Source organism: Callithrix jacchus, chromosome 7 (genome assembly GCF_049354715.1).
Source record: "Callithrix jacchus isolate 240 chromosome 7, calJac240_pri, whole genome shotgun sequence".
In the NCBI taxonomy this organism is placed as follows: Eukaryota; Metazoa; Chordata; class Mammalia; order Primates; family Cebidae; genus Callithrix; species Callithrix jacchus.
Window position 1 is genome coordinate 14,287,375 of NC_133508.1, and position 19,445 is coordinate 14,306,819.

The following is a 19,445-nucleotide window of genomic DNA, read 5'->3' on the forward strand; positions in this document are numbered from 1 at the left end:
ACTCATCTCTACTAAAAATACAAAAATTAGCTAAGTATGGTGGTGGGTACCTGTAATCCCAGCTACTCAGGAGACTGAGACAGGAGAATTGCTTGAACCTGGGAGACAGGTTGCAGTGAGCCAAGATAGTGCCACTGCACTGCAGCTTAGGTTACAGAGTGCGACTCCATCTCAAAAAAAAAAAATCCTAGAAACAGGGTCTTATTATGTTGTCCAGGCTAGTCTGATGCCTAACCTCAAACAATCCCCCTGCCTTGGACTCCCGAAGTGCTGGGATTACTGGTGGAAGCCACCGCGCCCAGCCCACCTGAGATTCCCAGTGGCTACAGGGACCTGCTCCAAGGAGTGTTCTGCCCATAGCTGGTTTCCGTGATTGGTCAGTGCCTTGGCACTTTCTCTCCCTCTAGACCAGGGACATTCATCTCCACACATTTCACCTTCAGCTGCCCCTACCCTCGGGCTGCCCACCACGGCTCAGTGTGCTGCAGAAGTGGCCTCCTTGTGACATTATACCCCAAAGGACAACACATCTCCTCCCCTCAAGGCAGAGGCATGGTTCCAGTGGCTGAGGGAAGAAGAGAAGAGTGCTGGATTGGATGTCAGAAGACCTGATTTAGCCCCACAAGTACTGTATGCTGGATTTGTCCAAAGACACCTCCTTTGAGATTTCTCTTTTTGCTGTTTTCCTCATCTCTGTGAATGAGCTCATCGTTAATCCCCCAGCTCTTCAAATTAGAAGCTCAGGCACCATGGGAAGTGCACACCCCTCACCCCTCACAGCCCAGCTCCTTAGTCATAAGGCCCTGGTGATTCTGCTGCTTACATCTTTTATTTATTTTTTGAGACTGAGTCTCAGCTCACTGCAACCTCTGCCTCCCGGGTTCACGTGATTCTCCTGCCTCAGCCTCCCAAGTAGCTGGGATTACAGGTGCACACCACTACACCTAACTAATTTTTTGTATTTTTAGTAGAGACAGGGTTTCGCTATGTTGGCCAGACATAAACTGAAGGCATAAATGTTTTCTTTCAATGCTTTCATACCAGAGTACTTTGGTTGATGAATTCAACAAACATTTAGGAAGCATCTGGTCTGTACCAGCACCATATTAGGTATGAACAAGGTGGCAACATCCCTCAGAGACACCACAGCACTGAAGAGATGGGTGAATAAATGAATATTTTAAACATGATATGAATTTGGGTGCAGTGGCTCATGGCTGTATTCCCAGTACTTTGAGAGGCCATGGCAGGTGTGTCACCTGAGGTCAGGAGTTCGAGACCAGCCTGGCCAACATGGCGAAACCCTGTCTCTACTAATAATACACAAATTAGCTGGGCGTGGTGGCACATGTCTACAATCTCAGCTACCCAGGAGATTGTATGATTCCTAAATGTTTGTTGAATTCATCAGGTTGAACTCCTGACCTGGTGATCCACCTGCGTTGGCCTCCCCAAGTGCTGGGATTACAGACGCCTGCCACCATGCCTGGCTAAATTTTTATTTTTAGTAGAGACGGCATTTTGCCATGTTGGACAGGCTGATCTCGAACTCCTAATCTTATGATCTGCCCGCCTTGACCTCCCAAAGTGCTGGAATTACAGGCATGAGACACCGTGTCCGGTCATATGTTTTCATTTCTGCTGGGTAGATATCTACAAGTGGAATTCTTGGGTCATATGTAACTCTGTTTACTATTTTGAGGAACTCTCACATTATATTTATTTATTTTAGATGGAATCTCCCACTGTCGCCCAGGCTGGAGTGCAGTGGCACCATCTCAGCTCACTGCTATCTCTGCCTCCCAGGTTCAAGCAATTCTCCAGCCTCAGCCTCCTGGGTAGCCGAGATTGTAGACATGTGCCACCACACCCAGCTAATTTGTGTATTATTAGTAGAGACAGGGTTTCGCCATGTTGGCCAGGCTGGTCTCGAACTCCTGACCTCAGGTAACACACCTGCCATGGCCTCTCAAAGTGCTGGGAATACAGCCATGAGCCACTGCACCCAGATTCATATCATGTTTAAAATATTCATTTAGTCACCCATCTCTTCAGTGCTGTGGTGTCTCTGAGGGATGTTGCCACCTTGTTCATACCTAATATGGTGCTGGTACAGACCAGATGCTTCCTAAGTGTTTGTTGAATTCATCAACCAAAGTACTCTGGTATGAAAGCATTGAAAGAAAACATTTACGAGATCATTTCAATGGGCTATTCATAAGAAAGCACCCATCCAGGAGCCTGAAATGTTCAAGTTTATGTATCACTGGGCTTAAAGCGTTTCCCAAGCAGAACAGTGAATTTTGGGGTGTATTTATGAAGGACTGACTTAGATAACCAAGATGACCTTACCATTCCCCCGATTCTGGCTAAACTTTAGAAGGCTTCTTCCCAACCACAGGCCCCTGAGCTCCCTTTTCTTCTCACAATCACTCTAGGAAACTTGGAATTGTAGCCGGGCACAGTGACTCATGTGGGTAATCTCAGCACTTTGGGAGGCCAAGGCAAGGAGGATTGCTTGAGCTCAGAAGTTTGAGACCAGCCTGGGCAACATAGCAAGACCTTGTCTCTATTAAAAATAATATATTTTTTAAAAATTAGCCGGGCATGATGGCATGTGCCTGTAGTCTCAGCTACCCAGGAGGCTGAGCTGGGAGGAAAACCTGAGTCCAAAAAAAGGAGGCTGCAGTGAGCTGTGATTACAGAAGCACATTCCAGCCTCAGTGAAACCCTGTCAAGAAGGAAGTGGAGGGGAGGGGAAGGGAGGGGAGGGGAGGGAACAAACTTGCAATTGCAAATTCTTTCTCTGACTCTTTGAAATATACACAACTTCTTGCAGCTTCACAGCCCAGTAAATGTCTTTCTCAAGGACCTACCTGAGGATCTTTTTTTTGAGACAAGGTCTCACTCTGTCACCCAGGTTGGAGTACAGTGGTGTGATCACAGCTCACTGCAGCCTCAACCTCCTCGAGGAGGCTCAAGTGCTCCTCTCACTTCAGCCTCCCGAGGAGCTGGGACTACAGACATGTGTGACCATACCCTGCTAATTTTTTATTTTTCATAGAGGTCTCCCTAGGTTGTCCAGGCTGGCCTTGAACTCCTGGGCTCAAGCAATCCTGCTGCCTCAGCTTCCCAAAGTGCTGGGATTACAGGCATGTACCACCACATGTGGCTGGGGTCATCTTTTTCAAAAGTGAACATTGAAGGAGGTGGCACCCTATTTCTTGATCTCTGTGGAAGAGTAGGGGCATAAATTCAGTAGAAACCTTACTCTGAGTTGTGAAGACCAATTAGCAAACACAGTGGCCTATGATTACCACACCCTGCAGCTCTTTAAACCACTCCAGCTCTTCAGTTCAGCAGAATTGAGCCCAGGTTCTCTCCTCTATTGCATGAGGCTTTTATTATTTTTATTTTTTTAATTTTTTTGAGACGGAGTTTCACTCTTTTTACCCAGGCTGGAGTGCAATGGTGCGATCTTGGCTCACCGCAACCTCCGCCTCCTGGGTTCAGGCAATTCTCCTGCCTCAGTCTCCTGAGTAGCTAGGATTACAGGCACAAGCCACCATGCCCAGCTAATTTTTTATATTTTTAGTAGAGACGGGGTTTCACCATGTCTCGATCTCTTGACCTCGTGATCCACCCGCCTCGGCCTCCCAAAGTGCTGGGATTACAGGCGTGAGCCACCGTGCCCGGCCTTTTATTATTATTTTTAAATAGAGGCAGGGTTTCACTATGTTGCCCAGGCTGGTCTCGAACTCCCGGGCTCAAGCAATCCTTGGCCTTGGCCTCCCTAAGTGCTGCGAGTACAAACATGAGCCGCCATGTCTGGCTGATTGTGCAAGTCTTGAATGAAGTCTTTTTTGCCTGTTTAACTTTGTTGAGTGTTGACAATGGCATTGACTCAATTCACCACTTGGTCTACCAGGAACTGAGGGCATAACTCATGTAAAGTTTAAATGACTCTTGGGTAGAGGTGTTCATGTAGATGAGGTCTCAGATGATGCCATGGCCCACTTAACAAATGTCATCCTGAAACGAACATTCAAAAGCCCATTAATATACTTCATACTAGGAATATACAGTTGGCTGGGCATGGTAGCTCATGTCTGCAATTTCAGCACTGTGAGAGGCCGAGGCAGGAGGATTGCTTGAGCTCAGGAGTCTGAGACCAGCCTCGGCAACATAGGGAGACCCTGTCTCTATAAAAAATTTAAAAATTAGCCAGGTGTGGTGGCACCTGTTGTTCCAGCTACTCCTGAGGCTGAGGTAGGAAGGATCACTTGAGCCTGGGAGGTCAAGGCTACAGTGAACTATGATTGTGCCACTGCACTCCAGCCTGGGCAACAGAGCAAGACCCTGTCTCAAAAACATACATACATATATATATATATATGTATACATATTGTGTTCTTTCATTTCACTTCATTTTTAGAGGACTAATGACATTTCTGAGAGCCCCTTATTTGGTAGGAATGAAATAAGGATTGTACCAAAATGGGAAATTGTGACCTTGGAACCAGGGGAACCTCAGAACTCAGCCTCCAGGAGCAGGAAAGATACAGGAAAGTTCATCGATAGTCCTCTATCTTTCCTGCTCCCTCCTCAGGTCTGAGCAGCAATAAGAAGGAAACACCGTAGATATGAAGTGTGTGTGGGCAAGAGAGAGATTACAGGCCAGGCATGGAGGCTCGCACCTGTAATCCCAGCACTTTGGGAGGCCAAGGTGGGCAGATCACCTGAGGTTGGGAGATTGATATTTACCTAACCAACATGGAGAAATCCCATCTCTACTAAAAATACAAAAATTAGCCAGGTGTAGTGGTGCACGCCTGTAATCCCAGCTACTCTGGAGGCTGAGGCAGGAGAATCTCTTGAACCCAGGAGGCGGAGGTTGCAGTGAGCCGAAATTGCACCATTGCACTCCAGCCTGGGCAACAAGAGAAAACTCCATCTCAAAAAAAAAAAAAAAATTCAATGACATGAATGCTTGTGTGTCGGGCAAGAGAGTGACAGTTTTAAAACATTTTTCAGCTCTTTTGACATCCCTCGGAGCTGACTCTGCTGACACAGATGGGTGCAGAAAGTGAGCGTCCCGTGAGTCCGGACCATATTGCTGAACTTTTTCTGGTTCCTTATTTCCCCGTGAAAGACTCAGTTCTCTAGTGCTGAGCCAGAACATCATGGAGCATCCAGATAGCATTCCTCCTCTCCGGCCACAGAAATAGGACCTGTCTCCATGACAATGGTGTCTGGAAGTCCCTGCATGAGATTAAGTCTGACAGGAGCTGTCCACTTAGCAAATGACAGGTTTCCATCCAGAGTGAATCAGCATCGCTAGCCAAGCGTCCTATTCCCAGCCTGACCAATCACTTCCTTGGGTCTATAGGGAAAGTTGTAAACCTGCTGGCACATCCCCATTTCCCCATATGCCATGCCAGGGGGCATAAAACATTTGTCCTGGCCAGGCACAGTGGCTCATGCCTGTAATCCCAGCACTTTGAGAGGCCAAGGCAGGCAGACCACCTGAGGTCAGGAGTTCGAGACCAGCCTGATCAACATGGATAAACCCCATCTCTACTAAAAATACAAAATTAGCTGGGTGTGGTGGCACATACCTGTAATCCTAGCTACTTGGGAAGCTGAGGCAGGAGAATCACTTGAATTCAGGAGGGAGAGGTTTCAGTGAGCCAAGATCACACCATTGCAGTCCCGCTTGGGCAACAAGAGTGAAACTCCATCACAAAAAAACAAAAACAAAACAACAACAAAAAATTTGTCCTCCACCATTACAACTAGGGTATAGGATGTGTTAGCTGAGAGGAGCTTTGAAAAAGGCTTCCAGAATGGGACATTGTACAACTGCAGGGAGTATTGCCTGGAGATCCCTCACATCTGGGTTGAAATTCAGGAGATGAGCGCTATTATGGCTGGACAGGTTATTAACATATTAAAGGCCAGGTGCTGTGGCTCACACCTATAATCCCAGAACTTTAGGGGGCTGAGGCAGGTGGATCACCTGAGGTCAGGAGTTCAAGACCAGCCTGACCAACATGGTGAAACCCTGTCTCTACTAAAAGTACAAAAAATTAACCAGGCGTGGTGGTAATTAGCCTGTAATCCCAGCTACTTGGGAGGCTGAGGCATGAGAATCACTTGAACCCGGGAGGTGGAGGTTTCAGTGAGCAGAGATTGTGCCATTGCACTCGAGCCTGGGTGACAAGAACAAGACTCCATCTAAAGGAAAAAAAAAAAAAAAGCAGGGTAGAAGAGCGTAAGTGAGTTATGAGAGGGGAGAGTAGGTGGCTCCATTGTCCTGGAAGGTCACCTGGAATGGACAGGATGTAATTACCCTGAAAAAGAATCACAGTGGCAGGTCTTGGGGAAAGGGCATAAAAATATTGTTTGCTCTTTTATTCTTTAAGTGACAAAAAAAAAAAAAAAAGCCTCATCTTTTTGGGGAGGGAGAGGGTAAGGAGGGTTGAGGAGGAGGAAGAGAAGGTGGAGGGGTGACTTCAGCCAGGGGTGAGGACCTTGGACAGGTCTCTACCGGGACTCCCTGGACTACTACCCAGGGAACCAGAAGGAGCCAATCGCTAAGACTGCTGAGAGTCCAACACTCAGGCTTGAGACTGTGAACTGGGAGTCACCTGGGGCTTCTCTCTCCCCAAGGAAAGGCAGTGAAAGTCTTGGCCTGCAGCCCACACTGTAACCATAGCAGAGGACCCAGCCTCCACTATCCAGCCTTCACCTCTGAGGCCTGCTTTGCCAGCATGGCGGCCTGTGCCCTGGTAGCCTGGGAGTCTGGCTATGACTTCATACTTCATACTCAGCAGCTTCTGACCTTTTGACCCAAGAATCACTGCTGATTTCCTGAGCTGCCGCAGGCCTGAGAGTGGTGCTCTGATGCCCAGCACCACTGGTCCAGCACTGCCTTCACCTCCATTGCTGGGACATAGACCTGTCAGGGACCTAAAGAGCATCTGGGCCCAATGGGCCAGAGCCCGCTCCCGAAGATGGCAATCGAGGCTGAGAAGCCCACCGCAAGGGCTCAGGGCACTAGGATGAGGACTGGCCGGGCACAGTGGCTCACAGGAAGCTGAAGCAGGAGGATTGCTTTGGCCCAAGAATGCAAAACCATCCTGGCCCACATAGTGAGACCACCCCCTCCTTATCTGGGTTGCTACAAATAATTTTAAAATGAGCTGGGCACAGTGGCTAGATGAGCCGAGATCACGGCTCATCTAGTGAGCCGAGATCATGCCATTGCACTCCAGCCTGGGCAACAAGAGCGAAACTCCGTCTCAAAAAAAAAGAAATTAAAGGACAAAATTCTCATCGGGACTTAGGATAGCCTTTCCGATGGCGGCTGTTGCTAAGCCCGCAGAGCCTAGCGCCTTGAAATGGATGACGACAAAACCTATATGGACAGAGCAGTGGCTGCTAACAAAAGGGAAACTGGAGGCTTCAGAAAATGTGGCTACTGAACGATTAGAAAAAGGACATATCTCTCCCACATTTTCACCATGGAATTCTTCTGTTTTTGTTATAAAAAGGAAATCAGAGAAATGGAAAGTGTTAACAGACCTTAGAGCAACCAATGCTGTTATGACCCAGGTCACCGTCATGGGACCTTTACAGCCCGGTTTGCCTCTCCCACCTGATCCCAAAGAAATGGCCATTAATTGTTACTGATTTGAAGGATTTCTTTTTACCATCTTGTTGGTAGATGAAGATTATGAAGGGCTTGCATTCACTGTTCCATCCATAAATAATCAAAAACCTGCTAAAAGATATCATTGGAAAGTACTCCCACAGGGGACGCTAAACAGTCCCAGTCTGTCAAACCTATGTAGGCCAAGCTCTCCAGACTACTAGAAAGAATTTTTCTCAATGTTAAATCGTTCATTACATGGATGACATTCTTTGCACTGCACCAAATAGAGGACTTCTGATAAAATGTTATGGTCATCTGAGAAAATCTATCCCATTTTCTGCTGGGTCAGTAATAACTCCAGGTGAGACTCAAACCACAACTCCTTATTCATATTTGGGCCCCTTGGTGGCTAACACGACTGTAACACCCCAAAAGGTGTCTATCAGGAGGGATAAACTGAAAACTTTAAATGGTTTCCAAAAATTGCTTGGGGATATGAACTGGATTATGACCTACTTTGGGCATTCCAACTTATGCTATGAGCAATTTATTCTCTATCTTCTGAGGAAACTCTAGCTTAAATAGTCCTTCAGAATTGACTAAAAACGCTGAAGCAGAATTATGGTTAATTGAAGAACAAATACACAAAGCCCAGGTGAATAGGATGAGCCTTTAGAATTGCTGATTTTCTGGGCCAGGCGTGGTGGCTCACGCCTGTAATCCCAGCACTTTGGGAGGCCGAGGCGGGTGAATCACGAGGTCAAGAGATTGAGACCATCCTGGTCAACATGGTGAAACCCCGTCTCTACTAAAAATACAAAAAAAATTAGCTGGGCATAGTGGCGCGTGCCTGTAATCCCAGCTACTCAGGAGGCTGAGGCAGGAGAATTGCCTGAACCCAGGAGGCAGAGGTTGCGGTGAGCGGAGATCACACCATTGCACTCCAGCCTGGGTAACAAAAGCGAAACTCCATCTCAAAAAAAAAAAAGAAAAAGAATTGCTGACTTTTTAAATCAAACATTCTCCAACAGGGGTTACTATCCAAAATCGGGACTTAGTGGAATCGTTATTTTTACCTCACAATAGCATGTGTACTCTTACTCTTTATTTAGATCCTATTGCAACTATGACTAGAATAGGAAGATCCCGAGTTGGGAAACTCCATGAATTTGATCCTAAAAGAATAATAGTACCTCTTACAAAAATTCAAATTCATCAAGCATATATTAACAGCATTATGTGGCAAACGGATTTGGCAAATTTTGCGGGCATGATAGATAATCATTATCCAAAACATAACATTTTTCAATTTTTGAAGTTGACCCATTGGATATTACTAAAAAGTACTAAGTCTAATCCAATTAGAAGGAGCAGAAAATATTTTTACGGATGGATCCAGCAATGGGAAGGCTTCTTATTTGGGATCTAAGAGTAAAGTCATTCAAACTTTGTATACGTCAGCCCAAAGAGCAGAATCGGTAGCTGTAATTGAAGTAATATCAAACTTTAAAAAATCTATAAATATGATATCTGATTCTGTATGTTATTCATTCTACCCACCTAATTGAATGTGCCCAATTGCGTTTTAACCCAGACGATCAACTAATGGAATTATTTACTCGATTACAGATAAAAATTAGAAAAAGGACATGTCCCTTTCCCATTACGCCGGTTGGGGCTCATGGCGCTCTCCCCGGGCCTCTCACGGCTGGTAATCAGTCTGCAGATCGGTGAGTAGATACAGTTCTAGCCGATGCTCAACACTTCCACACACTGACACACTGAAATGCAGCAGGGCTGCGGAAAAAATCTGACTTGGAAAAAAGCCAAAGAGACTGTTCAGAATTGTCCGACTTGTCAGCCGGTCAATTCTCCTCCCAACCAGGGTGTAAACCCCCAGGAATTGGAACCAAATACTTTGTGGCAAATGGACGTCACTCATGCGTCATCTTTTGGGAAATTAGCATGTATACGTGTTCGCCACTTTGTCTGGGCTACATGTCAGACTGGTGAATCATCTGCTGGGTCAAAAGACATCTTATACATTGTTTTGCTGTTATGGATATTCCATCCTCCATAAAAACCGATAATGCCCAGGATATATTGGTCAATCTTCAACAGTACTTTTTACTCAGTGGAGACCACACATTATTACAGGTATTCCTCATAACTCTCAAGGACAGGCTATTGTGGAGTGAATCAATCTTTCCCTTAAACAGCAACTACGAAAATAATGAGGAGGGGACGGAGAATGTAGAACCCCACAAATGCGGTTAAACCTAGCATTGCTGGCTTTGAATTTTTTTTTTTTTTTTTTTTAGATGGAGTTTCGCTGTTGTTACCCAGACTGGAGTGCAATGGCATGATCTCGGCTCACTGCAACCTCCGCCTTCTGGGTTCAAGCAATTCTCCTGCCTCAGCCTCCCGAGTAGCTGGGACTACAGGCACGCACCACCTTGCCCAGCTAATTTTTTTATTTTAGTAGAGACGGGGTTTCACCTCGTTGACCAGGATGGTCTCGATCTCTTGACCTCGTGATCCACCTGCCTCAGCCTCCCAACGTGCTGGGATTATAGGCGTGAGCCACCGCACCCAGCCAAAGGTCAATGACAATGATGTCCCTGGGTGGGCTCGAACCACCAACCTTTTGGTTAACAGCCAAACACGCTAACCAATTGTGCCACAGAGACGGCTTTAAATTTTTCAAGCCTCCCATGGGGATGGCAATTAACAGTGGCTGAACAACATTTGATAAAGCAACCCAGGGATGAGAACTTAAGGCGATTAATCTGGTGGCAAGATCCACTCATGAAAAAATTGGGAAAGAAGTAATGTAATAACACGAGGCAGAGGATTTGCTTGTGTATCTTCAGGTCTAAATCAACAACCGGCGTGGGTACCATCCAGACATTTAAAGCCTTATTATGAGCCAGCTATCAAAAGAGACTTGCAGAGGACTCCTCAGTCACAGAAATGGCGAGACTAACACTGAGGCAAAGTACTATTCCCATGAGGAGAACGCGCCAAACATCGCCACCGACTTGGGGTCAAATCCAGAAGCTTTGGCAGCTGGCTGAAGAGCCTGTTATAGGAGTAACTGACCTGATGATAGCCGTGATGGCAGTTATCACCACTCCAGTGAGTATTTTTGGAAGGACGTTTCACATATTGGGCACGCATTCTTTCCCTCCTTTGTCGCATATGATCTCTGGACTTAGTATTCGCTGTAATAGTCTAGGAAATAAAATAACAATGTTTCAGTCTTCAAAACCTGAATATAGATAAGGTAAAGAATGGTCCCTAAGTTAAAAACATTAATCTGGGAGGATTTGTTGTGGTAGAGGCTGAGGTGCTGCGCAACAATTCCTATGGGATTATTATTGATTCCTGGTCCCTAAGGGATACTTAGCATTGATTGCACCGGGCAGTCCTCTTGCAGTGACATGGAATTTAGATGGTGGATAAAGAACTACAGTTATTCAGAATTTATACATACTGAGATTAACAACTCTATTGCCTGGAGAAATGGGAGATTAGTAGGACCACGACCAAAAATTGTATCGCCGATGATAAGAGCTGAATAAAAAAATTTTTTTTCAAATACCGATGGCCCTAAAACAATAAAAGTCTGGGAAGGAAAAGGTAATAGAAGATCAGGCCCTAATTCTTATTCATCAGAATGTATAAAGAATAAAAGCTCTTTAGATTCAGAGCTGTGCTAAACTCCCCATATCTTGCGGTGCTGGGAGAGTTAAAAGAGATTGACTTTATTAACTCTAAAAGTGTAATAAGATTGAACATAACTGGGAAAGAATAAAACATCACCTGAAAGGACATGTTGGAAACCTGTCACCGGGTATGAAACGAGTGTTTCGAGCTCCTCAAGAACATCTAACTTTGATTTCAGAATCCGAGCTGCTGGTGGACTGGCAGCCCTAAATCCAGTGATTTGAGTGAAAACACTTGGAGGGTCTATGACTGCCGATTGTGTTATTGAGCTGTCTTGTTTCTCCTTGCATAGTCTGCAGGTGTGGATCCGGAATCCTCCGAGGAATAGTTCACCAAGATAAAGCTGTGCGTGTTTACCTAGCTCTGTTAAAACAAGGAAATGTTGACAAATGCTAGGGGTATGATTGCTGAGAAATGCTGAGCGCATGATAAAATATATTGTTTGCTGAGAAGAACAATGGCAAGGAAGACCTAGCCCCCCACCCTCCCAAGTAGAAAACTATGTCATGGGGCATTCTAAAGTGGCAGGACGATAGATAAATATCACACACGGGTGAAAACAATTCTTTAAGCTCGGAACATCTGACCCTGCTCCCGTGGATCCCTCGTGGAGAATACTTTTTAGTTTGTCTGTGATCAGTGGTAAGCGGGCACCAGGCAATCATCGAGGTGCTCTTACACTGCATACCTGTGTCTGAGTACTCATTTCATCCATCGACCAGGGTCCAGACCAGGAGGAGATTCTGCAAATCACGTGGTGAAGAGAAAGCTGTGTTTCCTGGGGGTCCGCTGCACCTCCAGTGACCACACTCCCGGCTCAAGCCACAAAACCCCCGGGATCAGTGTTGAACTGTGTCCAGGAAGAAGCGAGAAATGAAGAGTGTGGGAAGGAAGGCTGCCAGTCAAGGAGAAGTCTGGCTTCTCAGAGGATGGGAGGGGCTCTGTCTTCGCTCATCTTCATTTCACCAGAGATTAACCTAAAAAGACTTCATGAGGTGCTCACACAAGGCACGAGACAAAACAGGAAAGGCCCCCTCTGTGAATTTCGGGACTAGCAGCTCAGGCAAACCAGAGACCTTCTTTTCCTTGTGCTTGGAGCTCCCCTCATCCTTTTAAAAATTATATGTTCTTTGGCCCGGCACGGCTCACACCTGTAATCCTAGCACTTTGGGAGGCCAAGGTGGGCAAATCACAAGGTCAGGAAATCGAGACCATCCTGGCTAACACAATGAAACCCTATCTCTACTAAAAATACAAAAAATTAGCCGGGCATGGTGGCACATCCCTATAGTCCCAGCTACTCTGGAGGCTGAGCCAGGAGAATCTCTTGAACCTGGGAGGTGGAGGTTGCAGCGAGCTGAGATTGCGCCACTGCACTCCAGCCTGGACAACAGAGCGAGACTCCGTCTAAAAAAGAAAAGATGTTCTTTAAAAACAGTTGTGGTTAAATACACATAACATAAAACTTGGCATCTGAGCCACTTTCGGTTGAGCTTGCACTCATCTTCACCACCCATCTCCAGAACACCTTCCATCCCGCAAATCTGAACCTCTTTCCCCTTTAAACAACTCCCCACTCTTCCTCCCTCCTGCCCCCGAGAACTACCATCCTACCTTCTGTCTCTATGAATTGGACTACTCTAGAGATGTCCATTCCATATAAGTGGAATCAGACCATAATTATCCTTTTGCATCTGGCTTACTTAGCATAATGTCCTCAAGGATCATCTCGTTTTAGCATGGATCAAAATTTCCTTTTTTTCTTTTTTTTTTTAAAACAGAGTCTCAATCCATTGCCCAGGCTACAGTGCAGTGGCATGATCTCGGCTCACTGCAGCCTCCGCCTCCTGGGTTCAAGTGATTCTCCTACCTCAGCCTCCTGAGTCGCTGGGATGACAGGCGTGTGCCACCACACCAGGCTAATTTTTGTATTTATAATAGAGACAGAGTTTTGACATGTTGGTCCAGGCTGGTCTTGAACTCCTGGCCTCACGTGATCTGCCCACGTTGGCCTCTCGAAGTGCTGGGATTACAGGCGTGAGCCATGGCGCTTGGCCAGAATTTCCTTCGTGTTGAGGGTAATACTCCATTGTATGTATGCACAACATTTTGTGGATCCATTCATCCATCAACAAACATCTGGGTTGCTTCCACCCTTTGTCTGTTGTGAATAATGCTGCTAAGAACAGGGATGTGCAAATATCTCTTTGAGCCTGCTTTCAGTTCTTCTAGGTATCCATCCAAAGTGCGACTGCTGGATGGGATCCATGTGTTTTCTTTTTGTTTTTATTTTTTTTTATTTTTTTATTTTTTTGAGATGGAGTCTAGCTCTGTCACCCAGGCTGAAGTGCAGTGGCGCAATCTCAGCTTACTGCAACCTCCACCTTCCAGGTTCAAGCAATTCTCCTGCCTCAGCCTCCAGGGTAGCTGAGATTACAGGCACATGCTATCACCCCCAACTAATTTTTGTATTTTAAGTAGAGACGGTGTTTCACCATGCTGGCCAGGATCGTCTTGATCTCCTGACCCTGCGATCTGCCCACCTTGGCCTCCCAAAGTGCTGGGATTACAGGTGTGAGCCACTGCGCCCAGCAGAAATGTGTGTGGTTTTTTTTTTTGTTTTTTGTTTTTTTGAGACGGAGTTTCGCTTGTGTTACCCAGGCTGGAGTGCAATGGCCCGATCTCAGCTCACCGCAACCTCCACCCCCTGGGTTCAGGCAATTCTCCTGCCTCAGCCTCCTGAGTAGCTGGGATTACAGGCATGCGCCACCATGCCCAGCTAATTTTTTGTATTTTTAGTAGAGATCGTGTTTCACCTTGTTGACCAGGATGGTCTCGATCTCTTGACCTCGTGATCCACCCACCTCGGCCTCCCAAAGTGCTGGGATTACAGGCGTGAGCCACCGCGCCCGGCAGAAATGTGTTTTTAAAGAAATATGCTGCCCAGTGTTGAGACTGCAGTGGCCACTCTTTCTCTGATCAGTTCTCTTCCCTGTTCTTGCCTCACCTAACACATACTTCCCTTCATGCCCCAGCCCTGTCTCCCAGCACACACGTGATTGGGACTATAAGCCACTGCTAGCATTACTTAAGGGAGAAGCTGATAATATTTTTTAAATAATCAGATCGGCAGGGTGCAGTGGGTCACGCCTATAATCCCAGCACTTTGTGAGGCCGAGGTAGGTGGATCACCTGAGGTCAGGAGTTTGAGACCAGCTTGGCTAACATGGTGAAACCCTGTCTCGACTAAAAATACAAAAATTAGCGTGTGCCTGTAATCCCAGCTACTTGGGAGGCTGAGGCAGGAGAATCACTTGAACCCATGAGGTGGAGGTTGCAGTAAGCCAAGACCACGCCATTGCACTCCAGCCTGGACAACAGAGCGAGACTCCATCTCAAAAAAAAAAAAACCAAAAACATGAGAGGCAGCAGACTAAGCCACCAGCCAGGGCTGACTCAGGGCCATACTGCCTCCTCTCTGCTTCCTGTCCCTCCCTGCCACCTCCCTGGGACTGTACTCATATTAAAGGATTCATACAGATGCTTTTGCCTCATGCTCTGTTTTTTCTTTTTTCTTTTTTTTGAGATGAAGTCTTGCTCTGTGTTCTGGCTGGAGGGCAGTGGCATGATCTCAGCTCACTGCAACCTCTGCCTCCCAGGTTCAGGCGATTCTCGTGCCTCAGCATCCCGAGTACCTGGGATTATAGGCACGTGCCACCACGCCCAGCTAATTTTTGGTATTTTTAGTAAAGACGGGGTTTCACCATGTTTGCCAGGCTGGTCTCAAACTCCTGACCTCAGGCAATCCTCCTGCCTTAGACTCCTAAAGTGCTAGAATTACTGGAATTACACGTGTGAGCCACCTGCTCTACCTTTTAAGGAACTGAGGCTAAGATAGACATTTCCTGTCACATATCCGCTGAAGTTCTAACATGGAGGATAAACCACAGCTTGTAAATTTCTTTGCAATTATAAGGAAGAAGCATCAACAAGTGTTCCACATGTGGTGTGATAGAAACACCTGCTCCAGAAATCAGAACTCCTGGATCTGCAAACCTTATCTCTTACTCAAAGCAATTAAGTTATTCTTCAAAGAATATGTAACCAGGCTGGGTGCAGTGACTCACGACTGTAATCCCAGCACTTTGGGAGGCTGAGGCAGGTGGATCACTTGAGGTCTGGAGTTCATGACCAACCTGGCCAACATGGTGAAACTCCGGCTCTACTAAAAATACAAAAAGTTAGCTGGGCATAGTGGCGGGCACCTGTAATCCCAGGTACTTGGGAACCTGAGGCAGGAGAATTGCTTAAACCTGGGAGGTGAAGGTTGCAGTTAGCCAAGATCATGCCACTGCACTTCAGCCTGGTGGACAGAGTGAGACTCAGTCTCAAAAAAAGAAAAAAAAAAAGAATAACCAAAAATGGAGCAAAATACACTTACCCTGCCTCACATTTGTGAAGACTAACAAGCAGAGCACACCTTACAGCCCTTGTGGAATGCCTGTTACACTGTATGATCTTTTGATATTCTGCCAGTAAGCTAGATGTTTTCACTTTTGACTGAAGATAAGCTTTGTTTTCTTTGTTTTGTTGCGATCACAGCTCACTGCAACCTGCACCTCCTCCTGGGTTCCAGTGATTCTCCTGCCTCAGCCTCCCAGGTAGCTGGGCACCACCATGCCTGGCTAGTTTTTCATATTTTTAGTAGAGACAGGGTATCGCCATGTTGGCTAGGGTGGTCTTGAACTCCTTGTCTCAAGTGATCTGCCTACCTCGGCCTCCCAAAGTGCTGAGATTACAGGCTCACGCCTAAGGCAGGCAGATCACTTGAGGTCAGGAGTTCAAGACCAACCTGGCCAACATGGTGAAACCCCTTAGCTGGCCACCACGCCCAGCTACACCTTGTTACTTCCATTTTTCAAGTGAGCACTCTGAGACCCAGAGAGGTCAAGCAATGAACCCAGGAAGTAAACTAGCCTTGCTGAGTGATCCACTGTCTCGGTGTAGATTCTTCCCAATGTTATAAAGCCATTTCCAGCACTGCACCTCTGTGCCCTGGCTCCCAGCACCACTCATAGCACGTCCCTGAGCCCCAGAGAGCCTGCTGACACCATCTGTTTCCTGTTTCTCATGATCAAGGGCAGTTTCTGTTGTTTGCAACCAATATTCTGACTGCTACAGATAAGTACATTTAAATGGAATCCATGAAAATATCAGCATCTCCCACCACACCCCAAAGTGGGTCCTTTCTGGGTTGCAAGTTACACTAGAGAGATCAGGTGGGGCGGTGCGGTGGGCTTAACATGTTGCCCTGAACTTAATCTAGATTAAACAGAGGCCACATCAAGAAAACACAATGAACAGCTGCACATCACAGGTAAGCGAGCTCTCCTCTGCACTGAGGAGGGGAGGTGAGCAGAGACTTCCTGCCCATCTCTAAGGAGCAGCGAGGTGTGAGACCCCCAAAGCATCACTCCAGTGGTGCCAGATGCCTTTTGCCAAGGGACAAGGCACTTGTTGGCTTTACTGAATTTGTGCATTCATCTAGCTTGGAGTGGGCAAACTAGCGCCTCCGAACCACATCTGGCGGGATGCCTGTTTTTGTAAATAGATCTTTATTGGGTCCCGGCCATGCATGTTGAATTATATGTTGTTTTTGGCTGCCTTCTTGCCCCAGCCGCAGCATTGAGCAGCCGCCTCAGAGACAGCCCAGCTTGCAAAGCTGAAAATATTTACTATCTGATTCTTGACAGGAAAACGGTTGCTGTCTCCTGACCTAGGGCAGAAATACCCAAACAGGCTGGGGGACAGTGATGCCTGTCCCCCTGGGTATCCAGCCCCCAAATGACTCCCAATTTCTTCCTCTCCATTATTTTAATTTAAAATTTTGTTTCAGCTTCTAAATGAGTAGTAAATTTCGTGTGGTTGAAATCAAAACTGAATTAATACAAAAAGTCCTGTTTCTTCACCTCCTGGACAAACGCATGTTCCAAGAAACTCCAAGCCTGAAGACGAATGAATGTCAGAGGCCCATGGAAGGCTCTGAGCAAATATAAACCTCCCCAGACCAGAGCATGATATTATTGTCTCTGAATGATTGTGGCCTTCCAGAGATGCTGGGGCAGGGGATCGCCAGCTGTGGCGTGCATAAGAATCACTGAGCGAGCTTGGTGACAGTGCACGTTGCAAGCGCACCTCAGGCCTAGATCTTGGTTTCCAACAGTTCCAATAAGTAGAACCAGGGCTCCTTGGAGAAGTGCCTCATTATAGGACAAAGGGCAGGAAGATACAAGACAGTCCTGGACCACCTTATAGCGCCAGAAAGTAAGGAAATACTAAAAATAAAATAATACAAAGGCAAAGCCCAGGTAGGTAGCTCATGCCTGTAATCCCAGCAGTTTGGGAGGCTGAGTCAGGAGGATTGCTGGAGCCCAGAAGTTTGAGGCCAGCCTGGGCAGCATAGGGAGATCCTGCTTTACAAAAAAAGATAAATAAACAAAATTAGCTGGGCATGGTGGTGTGCATCTGCGGTCCCAGCTCCTCAGGAGGCTGAGGGGGGATCTCTTGAACCAAAGAGGTCGAGGCTGCAGTGAGCTATGATCATACCAGCCCGGGTGACAGAGTGAGAGTCTGTCTCTAAAAAACAAAGCAAAACAAAAACAACAACATTAAAAATTAAAAACAAATAAACAAGCAATTAAAAAAAAAAAAAGGGCAGGGCGTGGTGGCTCACGCCTGTAATCCCAGCACTTTGGGGGGCCGAGGCGGGTAGATCACGAGGTCAAGAGATCGAGACCATCCTAGTCAACATGGTGAAACCCTGTCTCTACTAAAAATACAAAAAATTAGCTGGCATGGTGGTGCGTGCCTGTAATCCCAGCTACTCGGGAGGCTGAGGCAGAACTGTCTGAACCCAGGAGGCGGAGGTTGCGGTGAACCAAGATAGCGCCATTGCACTCCAGCCTGGGTAACAAGAGCCAAACTCCGTCTCAAAATAAATAAATAAATAAATAAATAAAAATTAAAAATAATTAAAAATAAAAAAAAAGGGAGAGAGAGAGAAAGAAATATCCAGTAACCCATTCCTGTCCCAGCATGGCATAGAAGGGCAGGAGAAATGATCTGGGATTGAAAGACAGTTTCAATGATTAGTGCAGTAAGTTGCCAACAACTGTTTGAATATGTAGCAGAATCTCTTTTGATTTGTTTTATGATCAATGAGACTGCTCTTGGAAGCAGTGATATTAAAATGTAGAATGGGTTGGGCATGGTGGCTCACGTCTATAATCCCAGCACTTTGGGAGACCAAGGCAGGTGGATCACCTGAGCTCAGGAGTTCAAGACCAGCCTGGCCAACATGGTGAAACTCTGTCTCTACTACAAATACAAAATTAGCCAGGTATGCTGGCACATGCCTGTAATCCCAGCTACTCTGGAGACTGAGGTGGGAGAATAGCTTGAACCCAGGAGGTGGAGGTTGCAGTGAGCCGGGATTGTACCACTGCACTCCAGCCTGAGTGACGAAGTGAGACTCTGTCTCAAAATAAAATAATAAAACCAAAAGTAGAATGGCCAGTGAGGCTTAGAGCAAATGTCCACAATGCCAGGAGAAGTCCTGGAGGCTTCTGGGTAGCCTGGTATTACCAGTTTGGTTGCTGGACTTGGGGATAGAGCGGAAGAATCTCAGGAGAGAGGCTGGAGCAGCTGGGAGGGAGGGGCACCACTTCAGGGGCTGAGGAGCTCAGGACGAGGGCTGCTTACCACCCATGAGAGCCTTTCAGTGTGTGGGCAGCAGATGTGGCAGCCATGCTCCGAGGCTCAGTGCCAGCTCCGGGGAAGCCAACTTCAGCTGAGGACACTTCACGACGCTGTCCCACAGCTCCTGTGACCCTCTTCCCTTTTGCTTTTCTGCACCCATTTTTCATCCTTCCCTTGTTCCCAAAGGCTGCTTTATTTCTTCTCTGGATAAAGAAGAAATGTCTTCACTAAGATATGAGGATCCAGTGCTGTCATTCTAGACATGCTTGCATTTTAAAAGAGGATGTGTCCTGCTAAGGCA

The 19,445-nt window shown here is 46.6% G+C and overlaps 1 long non-coding RNA gene and 1 other non-coding gene across 2 annotated transcripts; both read right to left on the bottom strand.

Annotated features, from left to right (window-relative positions):
* Positions 1–1,349: 1,349 nt before the first annotated feature.
* On the bottom strand, positions 1,350–18,380 carry LOC144576879 (uncharacterized). Its single transcript, XR_013519523.1, has 3 exons — positions 12,075–18,380; positions 11,483–11,749; positions 1,350–10,891 (listed from the first exon to the last, which is right to left on the bottom strand). It is a non-coding gene; the product is annotated as an uncharacterized LOC144576879 (long non-coding RNA).
* Positions 10,274–10,347, bottom strand: TRNAN-GUU (transfer RNA asparagine (anticodon GUU)). Its single transcript has one exon. It is a non-coding gene; the product is annotated as a tRNA-Asn (tRNA).
* Positions 18,381–19,445: the final 1,065 nt, after the last annotated feature.